Genomic DNA, 12,294 nt, shown 5'->3' with positions numbered 1-12,294 from the left:
GGATTGGACAGAGAAGACACAGCAGCTTCTATCTGGAACTGGGGAATCAGGGATGCTCAGAGGTGAGCCTCCAGAAGGGTGAGTCGGGGAAAGTGGAGAGCTGCTGTCCCTTTTGAAGTATCAGATAGAAAAGTCTCTTGGCCTCTTATAAACCTGCTGCCCACTGCCCTGAGTCTTCTCTCGGACTGAACCCTGTTGTTCTGCACCAGGTCAGGTCGGGTCGTTTCCGGCCGTTCCGTCCGCTGTAAGGTGGTTGATGCCCAGCCCCGGCTCTCGTTAGCCCTGTGACTTCCTAAGTCCCGAGTCCTTGGGCATCCAGGGGGATAATGGTGTTCATCACCTCTGGGTTGTTTCAGGTTCAAGGTAATTGCTGGTGAAAACACTTGGTATGCTGCCCGGCATTGAACCTTGTTTGCTTTTGGAATCCTAAGTTCTCTCTCAACCATTTCTTCCAGCAAAACAAGGCCAGTCTCCTGAGCCCAATTGGCCAGTCCTTTGAATGGCCTGGAACCTTCTGTGGGCCCTTCCCCGCTGTTGGCAGTGCTCCTGAGTCAACGAGGAGGGGCTGGGCAGTCTGGCCCCAGAGGGCAAAGTGAGTGGGGCTGCCTGTAATTAGCAGGAGCAGATTGTAGATCTGAGGAAAGTTCCTGTCGAGCCTGTTGCTGCTCCCCCGCCCCACCCCCAGCCTATTGTGGCCGTCAGGGAGCTGAGCTCAGGCCTCCAGTTCCCACCAGGAGGGGTGGAGAAGCATCCTTCCCTGCGACTGCTGGCCGGACCCCAGCTGGCCAAAGCAGTGAATGGGCCTGGAGCTTGTCCTGTGCACCAAGCTCAGGATCCAGGTGCATGACTGTGCCCCTGGTGCCCAGGCCCCGCATGTCCCTCCGCGTGGCATAGCTCTGGGGGGCACCATACACCTTGTGTTCTGTCAGATGGCACTCCCTGGATCCGTACGGTGGAGATGTCCTGCCAGGGGACCCCCCTGAATTGCAGTCCCCCTGCCCTTGCCTGGGCGTTCCCATTTTCTCTCCGATATTCTTAAAGGCCCTAGAACCTGGTTCTGAGCCAGTCTACCAAGGCAGAGCCCTGACATTCAGACCCATTCTCTGTGCTCTGTGCTCACTCCTCTTCCCAAGGATCGATGGCAGACTGCCCCTGGTTCCACTCTGCCATGGCCTAGACATTGATATTGCTTCGCACTGTCCCTGACTAGGCCAGGCCACTTGGATCCTGACCTTGGTCCCCACTGGAATATGGATAGCAACTTTCGACTGTCCATCAAGGCAGGGATGGGACATCTGGACTCACCCCCAACAGCCCTCCGTTCTCCTTTCCCACTCCACAAAGGAGCCTTGTCCCAACCGGATTTCTTTTCTTTTCTTTCTTTTTTTTTTTTTAAAGATTATTTATTTATTTATTTGAGAAAGACAGCCAGTGAGAGAGGGAACACAAGCAGGGGAGTGGGAGAGGAAGAAGCAGGCTCCCAGCAGAGGAGCCTGATGTGGGGCTTGATCCCAGAATGCCAGGATCACGCCCTGAGCCGAAGGCAGACGCTTAACGACTGTGCCACCCAGGCGCCCCCCAACCGGATTTCTATGCATGTCCAAACAGGATGGACCCAGGGACCCTCAAGCCCTGGCCTTTCCCTGTGCAGGTGAGAAGACTGAGGCCCAGGGAGGAGAAGTAACTTGTCCAAGCCAACACAGCTTATGGGTATAAGCGCAAAACTGGAATCCAGATCTCCTGGGCGGTGCTGCTGGGAACACACAGGGATAGAGGCTGCTTCAGTTAGATTACTTCATGAATGTTCCAAGCCTATCCCTAGGTGGACTTTGACTCTCAGTGAAGACTCAAGACAAATCACTTTTTTGGGTTTTTTTTAATGTTTTCTGTGTATCCAAATCACCCGGGGAGCTTGTTAGAAATACAGATTCCCAGCCCCTCCATGGAGATCCCGTCTCAGCAGGTCACAGGGAGCACGCAGGCACATGTTAGCCCGCCTGTGCATGGTTCAGTGTGGGTGGAGTCCTCTGCTCACGCTTGGAAGAACGCTTCCCTAGAAGTCAACCAGGGACTTCCCCAGCAGCTCCTGAAGAGAAGGGGCATTTAGTTTGCTGGGGGGAGGGCAGGCGAGAGTGAATGGAGACCGTTCAAGGTAGAAGAGACTCTAGCGGGAAAGAGGCCTGAAGGAGGACCCCCTCGGCCATGGCAGTTGGAGACGGTGGCAGCTGGCGGTGGCGGGGTGGTCATCAGACTGGGCTTGGGGCACATGTCAGGATTTTTTCCCCTGGATTCATACTGACTGTGCTTGGACAAAAGCCCGTTTTCCAGTGTCTCTCTATCCTCCTAATGGCTGAGAGCACTGGTTTTAAGAAGACTCCCTGAGGTCTGCTGAGAGCCCTGGCCCCCTGTGCACAGTCAGCAGGCCTTTTGGTAGATGGGAGTCCCACAGAACAGGGGCACCCTCAGGGCCACGTCCCTGCCAGCGAAGAACGCTGAGGCTCGCACACTCCTTCTCCCACCCTGTGACGTGTCACCAATACCAATATTCGCCCCAGAGACCGGTGAGCAGCTCTACATGCCACACTCATTGTGTACTCCACGGCGACATTGTCTCTTGGCCTCGTCACTGTTATTCTCCCATTTCACAGATGGGGAAAATGAAGCTTGGGGACCCACAGAGATTTGCCTGGGGTCAGAGACCAGGAAATAGAGTTGGGATTCAAACCCAGGTCCGTGTGACTCTCAAACCATGCTTTTCACCACCATTTTTCACTGGCTGTCTGAGGTCGGGGGTCTTCTGTTCCTACATCTCCCTACAGCCTCTAGACCAGGGCCACGAGGCACGGCGGGGTAGGGATGGTTGGAGAGCCCAATTTAGCTGTTTTCCGGTCTCATGACTGACACCTGGACTGCTGAATTCCTGAAACTGGTCTCAACACCTGCTCTCTCTAGAAGGTCGCTAGAGGCAGCCCCCCCCCCCCACCTCGCTGCAGAAAAACAGGCACAAAGGCCCCAGGCACTGAAGAAGCAGTTTCTTCCTGTCCTCAGGCTGCAGAGTTTGCTGGGGGAGCTGGATCTCAAGGTAAGGGTGATAGCCGAGCCCCAGGGTGGGGGCTGCTCCAGTTCCTCCCCTCCAGGGAGGGGGGGAAAGTGCTCTGTTCTCTGTTTTCGGGTAATTTGGGGTACAAGGGTGTGATCAAAAGGGGATTTCCCACAGCCCCAGAATGCTGGCCAGACTTTGCACTTTCAACCTCTCCTTCCTGAGTGAAACTTCATTGTTTATTTACTTACCGCCTCCTTCCAACAAGGAGCTGAGGTGATCTATAACACACGCCACATGTGACCAGAGTAAACCAACAGAAAAAAGAAGTTTTTTTCTTAAGTTTATTTATTTATTTATTTAGTAATCTCTACACACAGTGTGGGGCTCCGAACTCACAACACCGAGATCAAGAGTCAGATGCTCTTCTGACTGAGCCAGCCAGGTACCCTAAACCAACAGAAATTTTAAGTGAGTTGAAGGCAGCCAGGATGTGAGCAGTAAGGGCTGATGGAGTGGTGGTGGATAAGCGTGAGATTTGACTGGGAGCCTCCTGAGAGCCAAGGCAAGAGAAGGAAGCGGAGTCCATTGCTTGGCTTTCTCTTGGTTAGCATAGAAAAAGTGTTGCAGTGTATCTGGGGAAATTGTTCTACTCAACTCTGTGTTCTAGAATTCTCCTGTAGGAGTGTCCATGATGTGGGCAGAGGCACTGAGAGGCGTGGAGAAAGTCCTCAGGTAGCTGGAGAACAGAGCAGTGGACAATTTCTGGTCTTTATGAAGGGGTCCCTGACGTCAGGGTGACACCTCCCAGTGCCAAAAGACCTGATCTTTGCGCATGCCTGCCTAGCCCACTAGCCAGGGTGCTGGCTTGAATTTGTGGGATTTGGGTTTTGTTTTGTTTTGTTTTCAAACTTCGATTACTTAGCTGAACTTCCAGAAGCCGAGTCCGTAAGACAAGGAGGAGGCTGCTGTCCTCGCTCCCTCCTGACTGGCTTGCACACCCACCTGACCACAGAGCCCTCTGGGTGGGGATCCTGTTGGTCTGGGTTCTGGAAGACAGCCTGTGGACATTTGCTCTTTGGGGTTCTCCCATGAGTCCACACGGCCAGGAGGAAACCCAGCCTGACTGGGAAGCACTGACCCCCGCAGGCTGAGCCTGGGGCCACCTCAAACCTGTCCGATAAGGACCAGCCCTGGGGAGGATGGTAACAGAGGGCACCTCCTGTTTCTTTGCAAGGCAAGAAGGGAGAGAACTTTCCAGGTTAGGGGCAAGTCCTGGGGGCTGAGAATCTGAACCGTGTCAGAGCTACAGTGAATTCACTCAGGCTTGGGCAAATGTCGACCTGCCACTTCCGTCTGCCCCTCTGCAGGTTTGACGCGTGCCTGCTGCTTGCCTGAGGTAGTTGGAGCCAAAGCAAGACGCGCAGGGGTGGGAGAAACAGCTCACTCTCAGTCACTAGGGGCGGCGGTCCCTCTGTCCCAGCGCTTCCCACGGCCCCAGCGCTACAAGCCACGGGCCTGCCTGGAGATGGGGCTCTGTTCCCATCCCCCACCCCTGGCAGGGGCTGCATTTGGGGGCATCTTCCTCACCGGCCAGCCTGGTCCCGCGGGCACCTCATAATGCCTGCCACATCTCCACCCCTCTCTCACCCCCACAGCTGCCATCTGTGGTTTGGCCCTGCTCCCTGGCTCATCATTTCCAAGCAGGCCCTTCTCAGCTCCTCTGTTTTGCACGTGGTCTTCCCACTGGCTGGAATGCCCTTCCCCTTTCTCCCCACTTGCAAACTAGGACTTTCTGGAACATCCTAGGTAATGTTACCACCTTCTTTCTGCCGTCCTTCTTGACCCTCTGTGAACTCCTCACAGGTCTTCCTGCTTCCCCACCGTGTCTCAGGACACTTCCCCCCCCTCCACGCGCGCGCGCGCGCGCGCACACACACACACACACACACACACACACACACGGCGGCCTCTCTCTCACAGCCCTTGGCAGGCTGCCTTGCGATCAGTTTAGAGGTTTGTCTCTACATTAGCCATGGCATCCACAAGGGCAGGGAGTGTGTCCTGCTGCCTCCGTGCCCACCGCAGAAGAGCTACCGCTGACTCTTAGTTGAAGGATAAGCCGCCTCCTTGCCCATCCCTGGGACGGGCTGGAGCGACGGAGGCGGAGCCCCCAGTCTCTGCCTGGTCACCAGCTGGCTGTCGGAGCAGGGTGTGTCCTTGGAGTGGCGCCAGGGAACACCTGCCAGCAACCCCCCCCCCCCCCCGCCTGCCCCGTGGCTAGGTCCGTCCTTCTGTCCACGGTGCCCACCCACCTAGGCAGGCAGCTCTGACGGTTGGAGACACAAGCCCTGCTTGTTCTGCCCAAAGCTTGGCCTTTTAACAGTTGGATTCTTCTACAGCCACAGAGCTGGGCTTCCTACGCCAGCTCCGTCCCTCTGTGTTCCCAGAGGCATCCCCTCGCCAAACCTATTTGTCCTCACTCTGCATCCCCACCTAGCCAGGCCCACCCAGTTCTCAGGGATCTTCCCAGGCAGAGCTGGGAACAAAGCATGGTTTATGACAGTTGTGTCAACACCGGGTGGATGGCCTTGGTTCACCCTGCATCTTGGAAACCACACCTGACTCCCTAGCGCCCACACCTAATCAATGCCTTCTGAAGACCCAGGGGCTGCAGGGAGCCTCCCGACACCCTTCTCTTTCAGCGTCTAGAAAGCCCTAGGGGCTTAGCCCAGTGAGTGGGGATTTCACAGCCCTCGACAGAGAGAACTTGGTCTAGATCGATTAGGCTAACCAGATGATTAATAATTAACCCTGACCTGGTCCCAGCCACACACACACACACACACACACACACACACACACACACACACACCCCTGCAGCCAGGAATCACCAGAGAACAGGGGCTGAGAAGGAAGCTGGGACGCTCGGTGTGGGCCAAGCTCCCAAAGCCCTGGGGGTGGAATAGCCTCTCCCAAGTCTCAGGGCTCCTCCTTCCCACCTACCAGAGGGCCTCTGAGTCCACTGCCTATTCCGGACTTTTCCCACAGGCTTTGAGCAGACCTTGGCCAACTCGTGGGGTGCAGCCGGCATCGGTGGCTCTGCCCTGGGCTGGGATTTGCAGATCTGATTGGACTTGGACTCCACCTGTGTTGACGCTAGATTTCCCCAACTCCATTGTGAGTTCCTCCTGAGTGGCCTCTCCCCTTTCTTATTTCTGTTCCCACTGCCCAGCGCTCTGCACAGGGCCAGGCCCTCCCAGAGTTCAGCTCCTACAGGGGAGAACTAGTCAGCCAGGATGCATTCCACCCTCACATCAGGGACCCCCTAAGTTCTCCCAACGTCCCTCTCTAGCCACAAGAACCCTGAGACTCCAGGTGGCTGCTGGTGAACTTAGAAGCTGAAGACCCCAACACCAGGGCTCAACTAGGCAGCCAAACGGGGCTCCCTCATTCCTTGCCCCACTTGGCAGATTCATCCTTGTGGCTTCTGCCTGATTTTTTCCAAGCCCCTAGGGAAGCATGATCTCCTCCCTAGAGGCCACCTTCCGCACCCACAGCCCCCCAGAGCAAAGAGGCAGCTCCATCCAGTGGCAGCCATCCTTTTAGCATATTGACCAGCCTGCTGAGGTTCATTTTTATTTGGGTGGGGGGGAGGAGAGGGGTTTCCAGTCTCTGTGGTGCCTTGGCCTTAGGCCAGCCAGCGGGACCTCCCTCCCTGAAAAACAGGCATCACCCTGGCCCTGCCTTCCTCCCTCCCAGTGCTATGTGAGATAGGACGGAAAGGCCTTGGCTCACTGTTTGAGCACAGGTGCATATGTGCCTATGTGTTTGCACCTGCGTACATGGGTGCATGCAGGTGTACATGTATGTGAAGCTTCTGGAAAGCAACGGTCACAGGTGGAGGTTCAAAATCTGAGCCTTCCCAGAATGTCCCATCAGGGTTAATACTCCCATCCCAGCCCTTGCTGCTTGGTGCACCCAACCCTGTCTCAACCCACACTGTGATCTGCCTGTTCTCTCGCTCCTGGCCCAAGAGTTACTCCTGTGGGATTACTCAAAGCCTCTTTCCCTTTCTTTGCTAAAGAAACTCTAACTGCCGAGCATTTGCCCCTTCCTTTCTTATCAGGTAGAACAGGTCAGTCGGCAGGGCTGGGGAAGATCATCTTGCAGATGGCTGGGATGGACTCCCGCAGAGAAGAGGGAAGCAGGGAGAGAGTAGGACGGAAAGGAAGAAAGGGAACGAACTGTCTCTGGGGAAGATGTCAGGGAGGCTCTGTCTTGTCTTGGTGGAGAGTAGAGATTCCAGAATGGAGAGACAGAGAGGCTTCCAGCCAGCTATACAGTATTAGAGAGTTAGAAACCAGAAGAAATGGATGCAGGGATTTAAGGTCACGTTGTTATGGATCACAGGTTTGACCTCATTATTCTTTGAGTGACCCAGATAACATTTTTCATTTTGTCTAAGAGCATCAATTGTAAATTTGAGCTTGATTCTTCTGTTCAACGAGGAAGGAAAAAACACCTGCCAATTAAATTCTAACAAAATGTTCTTACCTAATTATTTGTTAGATGCTGCCTGACTTCAAGGATGTTAACATGTGAAAAATTGCATGTGTTTAAATGTATGAATATGGTACTTTTACTTTAGATTCTTTAAAATTCAATGACCTGCGGGGACTAGACCATGTGGGGCACTTAGATTTATTCTGACTGCAGTCAGGTAGGTCCTCGTCCCTCAGTCCCTACCCCACCCATCCCAAGGAGGGACACTGACTCTCCCCCTGGTAAGCTTCACAGCACCTAGTACGTGTGCCTGGCACACGGCAGGGACACATGTCCTCAATGGAATTTTATGGAGCAACCGCATATTCTCGGGGTGGGGGGCTGCAGTTGGATCCTCTCCAAATGTCTTAATAAATAGTTCTACTTAAATGACAATCTGAAGGACGGCTAGATAGGTGTGTGCACACACATGGACGTACTGCAATCGGGGTCTGGGTAACCATGTGACCTGATTTCAGTTCTCCTATGTGTGTGTGGCGTTTCGATGGCCTTGGCGCCAGAAATGTACCAGTGACTCCCATTATCTCAGGCTCTTGGGGAAAGCCTAGATGGGCACTTAGCACACGATGAATGTTTGTGCGTGCTGCGGGAAGGAGGGGGAGGTTTTGCAGTGGTTTTAAGAAAGAAACGTGGTGGGACGCCTGGGTGACTCAGTGGGAGCCAAAGCGTCTGACTTCAGCTCCGGTCATGATCTCAAGGTCCTGAGGTCGAGCTCCGTGTCCGGCTCCCTACTCAGTGGCAAGTCTGCTTGTCCCTCCGCCCCTCCCCCTGCTCGTACTCTCTCTCTCTCAAACAAATAAAATCTTAAAGAAAAAAAGAAAAAAGAAAGAAATATGATAGTAATTGTGAGCATGGGACAGATCAGATTGCCTACTGAGAAGAAAGGGGGTTTTATGACAGCACCCCAAAAGACTGTCATCTTTTAAGGATGTGTAAGAAAAAGCAGCCAGAGAATCTCCCAGGAGGCAACCTGGGAGAGTGCCGTTGAGGAGACGCAAGAAAGTGAGTATTTCAAGAGGGAAGAGCCGGTCATTGAAGGTGAATAGTTGAACGGCTGATCTATAACCCTGCTAGATCGTATGCATTGAGTGCTCATTAGTTGAGTGAGTCCCTCTGAGGATAAACAAGTAGAAGGTGCAGGGTGTTCAGTGGTAAATGGGGGGAAGGCTGGCAGGCAGAACTGCATTTGAACCAATGCCATTTTAAAACTGCAATCTCCATCGATTTAGGGGGAGTGTAGACAGTCGTTCTCATCCCCAGCTTCTGACTCGCGAATCCCCTCCGCTCTGCCCCACTCCCCAGCCCTGTGGGCTCACTGTTTTCCAATTCCGGAGTCAAGCCTGACCAAAATAGGAAATGTAAACAGTCACAGCTTCCCTGCTGTTGAAGGGAGCCACGGTCAACACCTGCCCCCTAACACACACACAATCTGACCAAACGGGAGGCCTGCTTGCTCGGTCCTGCCTGCTGGGCTGAATTGCTGTGCTGCCAAGTCTGCTGCAGGCCCTGTGCCTCGGGGCTGGGCTCGTGCTCGAGCACCTTCTTCTCAGCTGTGATCCCTTCTCTGGCCTGACTCTGGCCTCAGGCTCCCCCAGGGATGGGAGCATCGCCTAGCCCAGACACCTGTTGCCAGCTTCTCCTACCCTATGGAACTGTACTGTCGGTGGTTTTGCCTATGTAGCATCCCTCCCCTCATCTTCCTGTGAGAGCACGGCTCCTTCTGGTGGGAACCCATTCGCTGTGATTTGGGCAGGCTGAAATGTCCCACCTTTCTAGGAGAGGTGGTCACGGGATCGAGGCCTGACCAATCAGAATACCTCATCCTCCCCTTCACAGTGATTGATTCAGGGAGAGGAATGTGACCCAAATGGGAATCAATATCTTCCCTGTGACTTTTGCCAGAAGCATCCAAAAAAAAAAAAAAAAAAAAAAAAAAAGAAAGAAAGAAAGAAAGAAAGAAAGAAAGAAAGAAAGAAAGAAAAACCCCCAGTATCCTCCAATTCTGGGGCTGCTCCCTATAAGTCTGTGATTCTCCCAGTGGGGTCTGTAGACCCCTGGGGGCTCCTGAGCTCACTTCAGGGGATTTATGAGGTCAAAACTATTTTTATAACAACATTGAGATTTCACACGCCTTTTTCTCCAAGTTGGCATGTTCACCGAGAGTGTAAAAACCAGCGCTGGGCAAAATTCCTGGCACGTTGGCCTGAATCCAGGCCGTGGCACTGACGCATACGTGCAGTCACTGTATTCTTCATTGTTACCCATTTGCAGGGAAAACAAAGCCCCTTGCACTTAAGAAATCTCTTGATGAAGCAGTAAGAACGATTAATTTGATGAAGGCTTAACCCTTGCATACACATCTTTATCCGACTGTGATATGATGAAACGGGAAGTACCCGTAAAGCTTGTGGAAGCCGTGAAAATGCACCACTTGGATCTCCTGCCAGGGGAGCACCTGCTGGCCCCTGGTTCCACCCCCTGGGTGTCGCCAAGGCCATGCTTCTCTCGGTCTGCTCCCAGTGGATGACCGAGCACTAATGCAAGTCCATTCTTGAGAGACACAGGACTCCTCCCCTGGGTGACTTGGGCTTGAGGGCTCTTCATTGGCCTGACCGAATCTTCGTTGCTGCTGCAGCCTGAGAGGCTTCCTCCCCTCTCTCCTTTCCCAGGGTAGGCCAGCATGGTGGTCTCCAGAGTCTCCTTTCTTCCCTAGCTCTCGTCCTTTTTCCTTCACAGCTCATTTTCCCACCAGGCCCATCTAATCTCTCCTTGGTATCTGTTTCTGAGAGGTCCTATATGTACAGAAAGCACTTCTCCTGCATCACAAAATACCACAATTGTCTCATGAAACACACTCACGTGATTGTCTGAGCTGGGAGCTCAGTGGCTTTTCTTCGTAGGACACCATTTTGACAGAAAAGAATGGCTGACTGGCAAACTGTGGTTATTCAGACTTGGTATTTGGCAGACATTTGCTCAAAAATGAATGAAGTGAGCTTGCCATTTCAAGGAAAACAAATGACAGTTTTGTTGTCAATAGTGAAATTTGAGCTTAAAGCAAAAATGGGTATTTTGAAAAGTCATATATCTTCACTATGAACTTAACAGCTTTCTGATGCTTGAAGGCTTTTCTGGTGAGATTGGTGTTGATACGAAACAATGGGCTATTGTGTAATGAGAAGGGTCAACACTGGAAGATTCTGCAGACCTCAGTGAACCAAAACTCTCCAAATGACTGATCCGTGATGTTTTAAAATCATTCATGGGGGCGTGGGGGGCACCTGGGTGGCTCAGTCGGTTAAGCTTCTGACTCTGGGTTAGCTTCTGATGCTTGATTTCAGCTCAGGTCATGATCTCAGGGTTGTGAGATCAAGCCCCATATATGGTTCCACCCTCACCGTGGAGCTGGCTTGAGATTCTCTCCCTCCACCCATCCCTCCACTCGCTTTCTCTCTGTCTCTAAAATAAAAATAATTTTTTCTAAAAAAAATCCTTCACAGGTGGAAGACTTATTCGCAGCGAAGGACAGATCAATGGATTTTATTTTTATTTTTTATTTTTTTGGATTTTTTATTTTTAAGTAATCTCTGCACCCAACATGGGACTCGAACTCACAACTCCGAAACCAAGTGTCACATGCTCCAACTGACTGAGTCAGCCGGGCACCCCAGATCAATGGATTTGGATATAATAGAGTAGGAAAAGTTGATTGATATGGTTTCAGATTCCACATTGCAACTACTCTTTCATAAACTACTGTCGAGGAGCAAAAATTCCCTTCAAAGTCCTTCTAACTAGACTAAGAATCAAATTGACATGAGACGGATTAGCAGGAGAAAATGAAATGTAATAGCATATGTACAAGGAATCCCCACAAACACAGAAATGCCAAAAACAGGCATATGAGGAATATATGTCATTTTGAACTAAAAAGAAGGAGATAGGGTCTGGTCCCAAGGGAAGGAATACAATTCTCAGGAATGAAAAGGAATGTGTATGAAAAAGAATGAAAAAGAGTAAAGTTTGGCAAACAAATGTTTGCTGGACCACTCAGAAACAATGGAGAAAAGAGAGGCCTTTGAGCAAATAGGCCTTGCCCGATTCCTTCCTGGCCGCCATACCGGTTCCCATCATAAAGCAGTGATCTGCCTTGATAGCTCTCTTCCTGGAGAGGGTCCTCTATCTAAATTCTTTTTTTTTTTTTTTCTCTATCTAAATTCTTTTTAGGCAGTTGTTGGGGGAGGTAAAGAACTTTTCCTGAATCTGCTGGGTTCTTATTCCTTTTTTTTTAACTCAAAATAATCTTTATGCCAAAGTGGCCTATCTTAGGGCAGCCTGCCCTTGGTCCCCAACACTATAATTTTTGAATTTTGGTGTGATATCAAAAAAACATCACCACAATTAACTGAAAAAGTTATTAAAAGATTCTTCCCTTCTCTACCTACTTATTTTTGTGAGGCCAGATTTTCTTCACATACTTCAACCAAAATAACATTTTGCAACAGATTGGATTCAGAAGTAGATAGGCAAATCCAGCTATCTTCCCTTACTTTTAAGATTAAAGAGATTTGCAAAAATGTAAAAACAATGACATTCTTCTTAGTAAATACTGTTTGTTCCGGAAAATATAATTTTATTATAGGAACATGTTCTTTATATTCACGTGTAATAGGTTTCTGATTTTTTTA

Source organism: Ursus americanus, chromosome 6 (assembly GCF_024610735.1).
Source record: "Ursus americanus isolate L20-20 chromosome 6, mUrsAme1.1.p, whole genome shotgun sequence".
In the NCBI taxonomy this organism is placed as follows: domain Eukaryota; kingdom Metazoa; phylum Chordata; class Mammalia; order Carnivora; family Ursidae; genus Ursus; species Ursus americanus.
Note: the sequence above shows the minus strand (reverse complement) of the source record.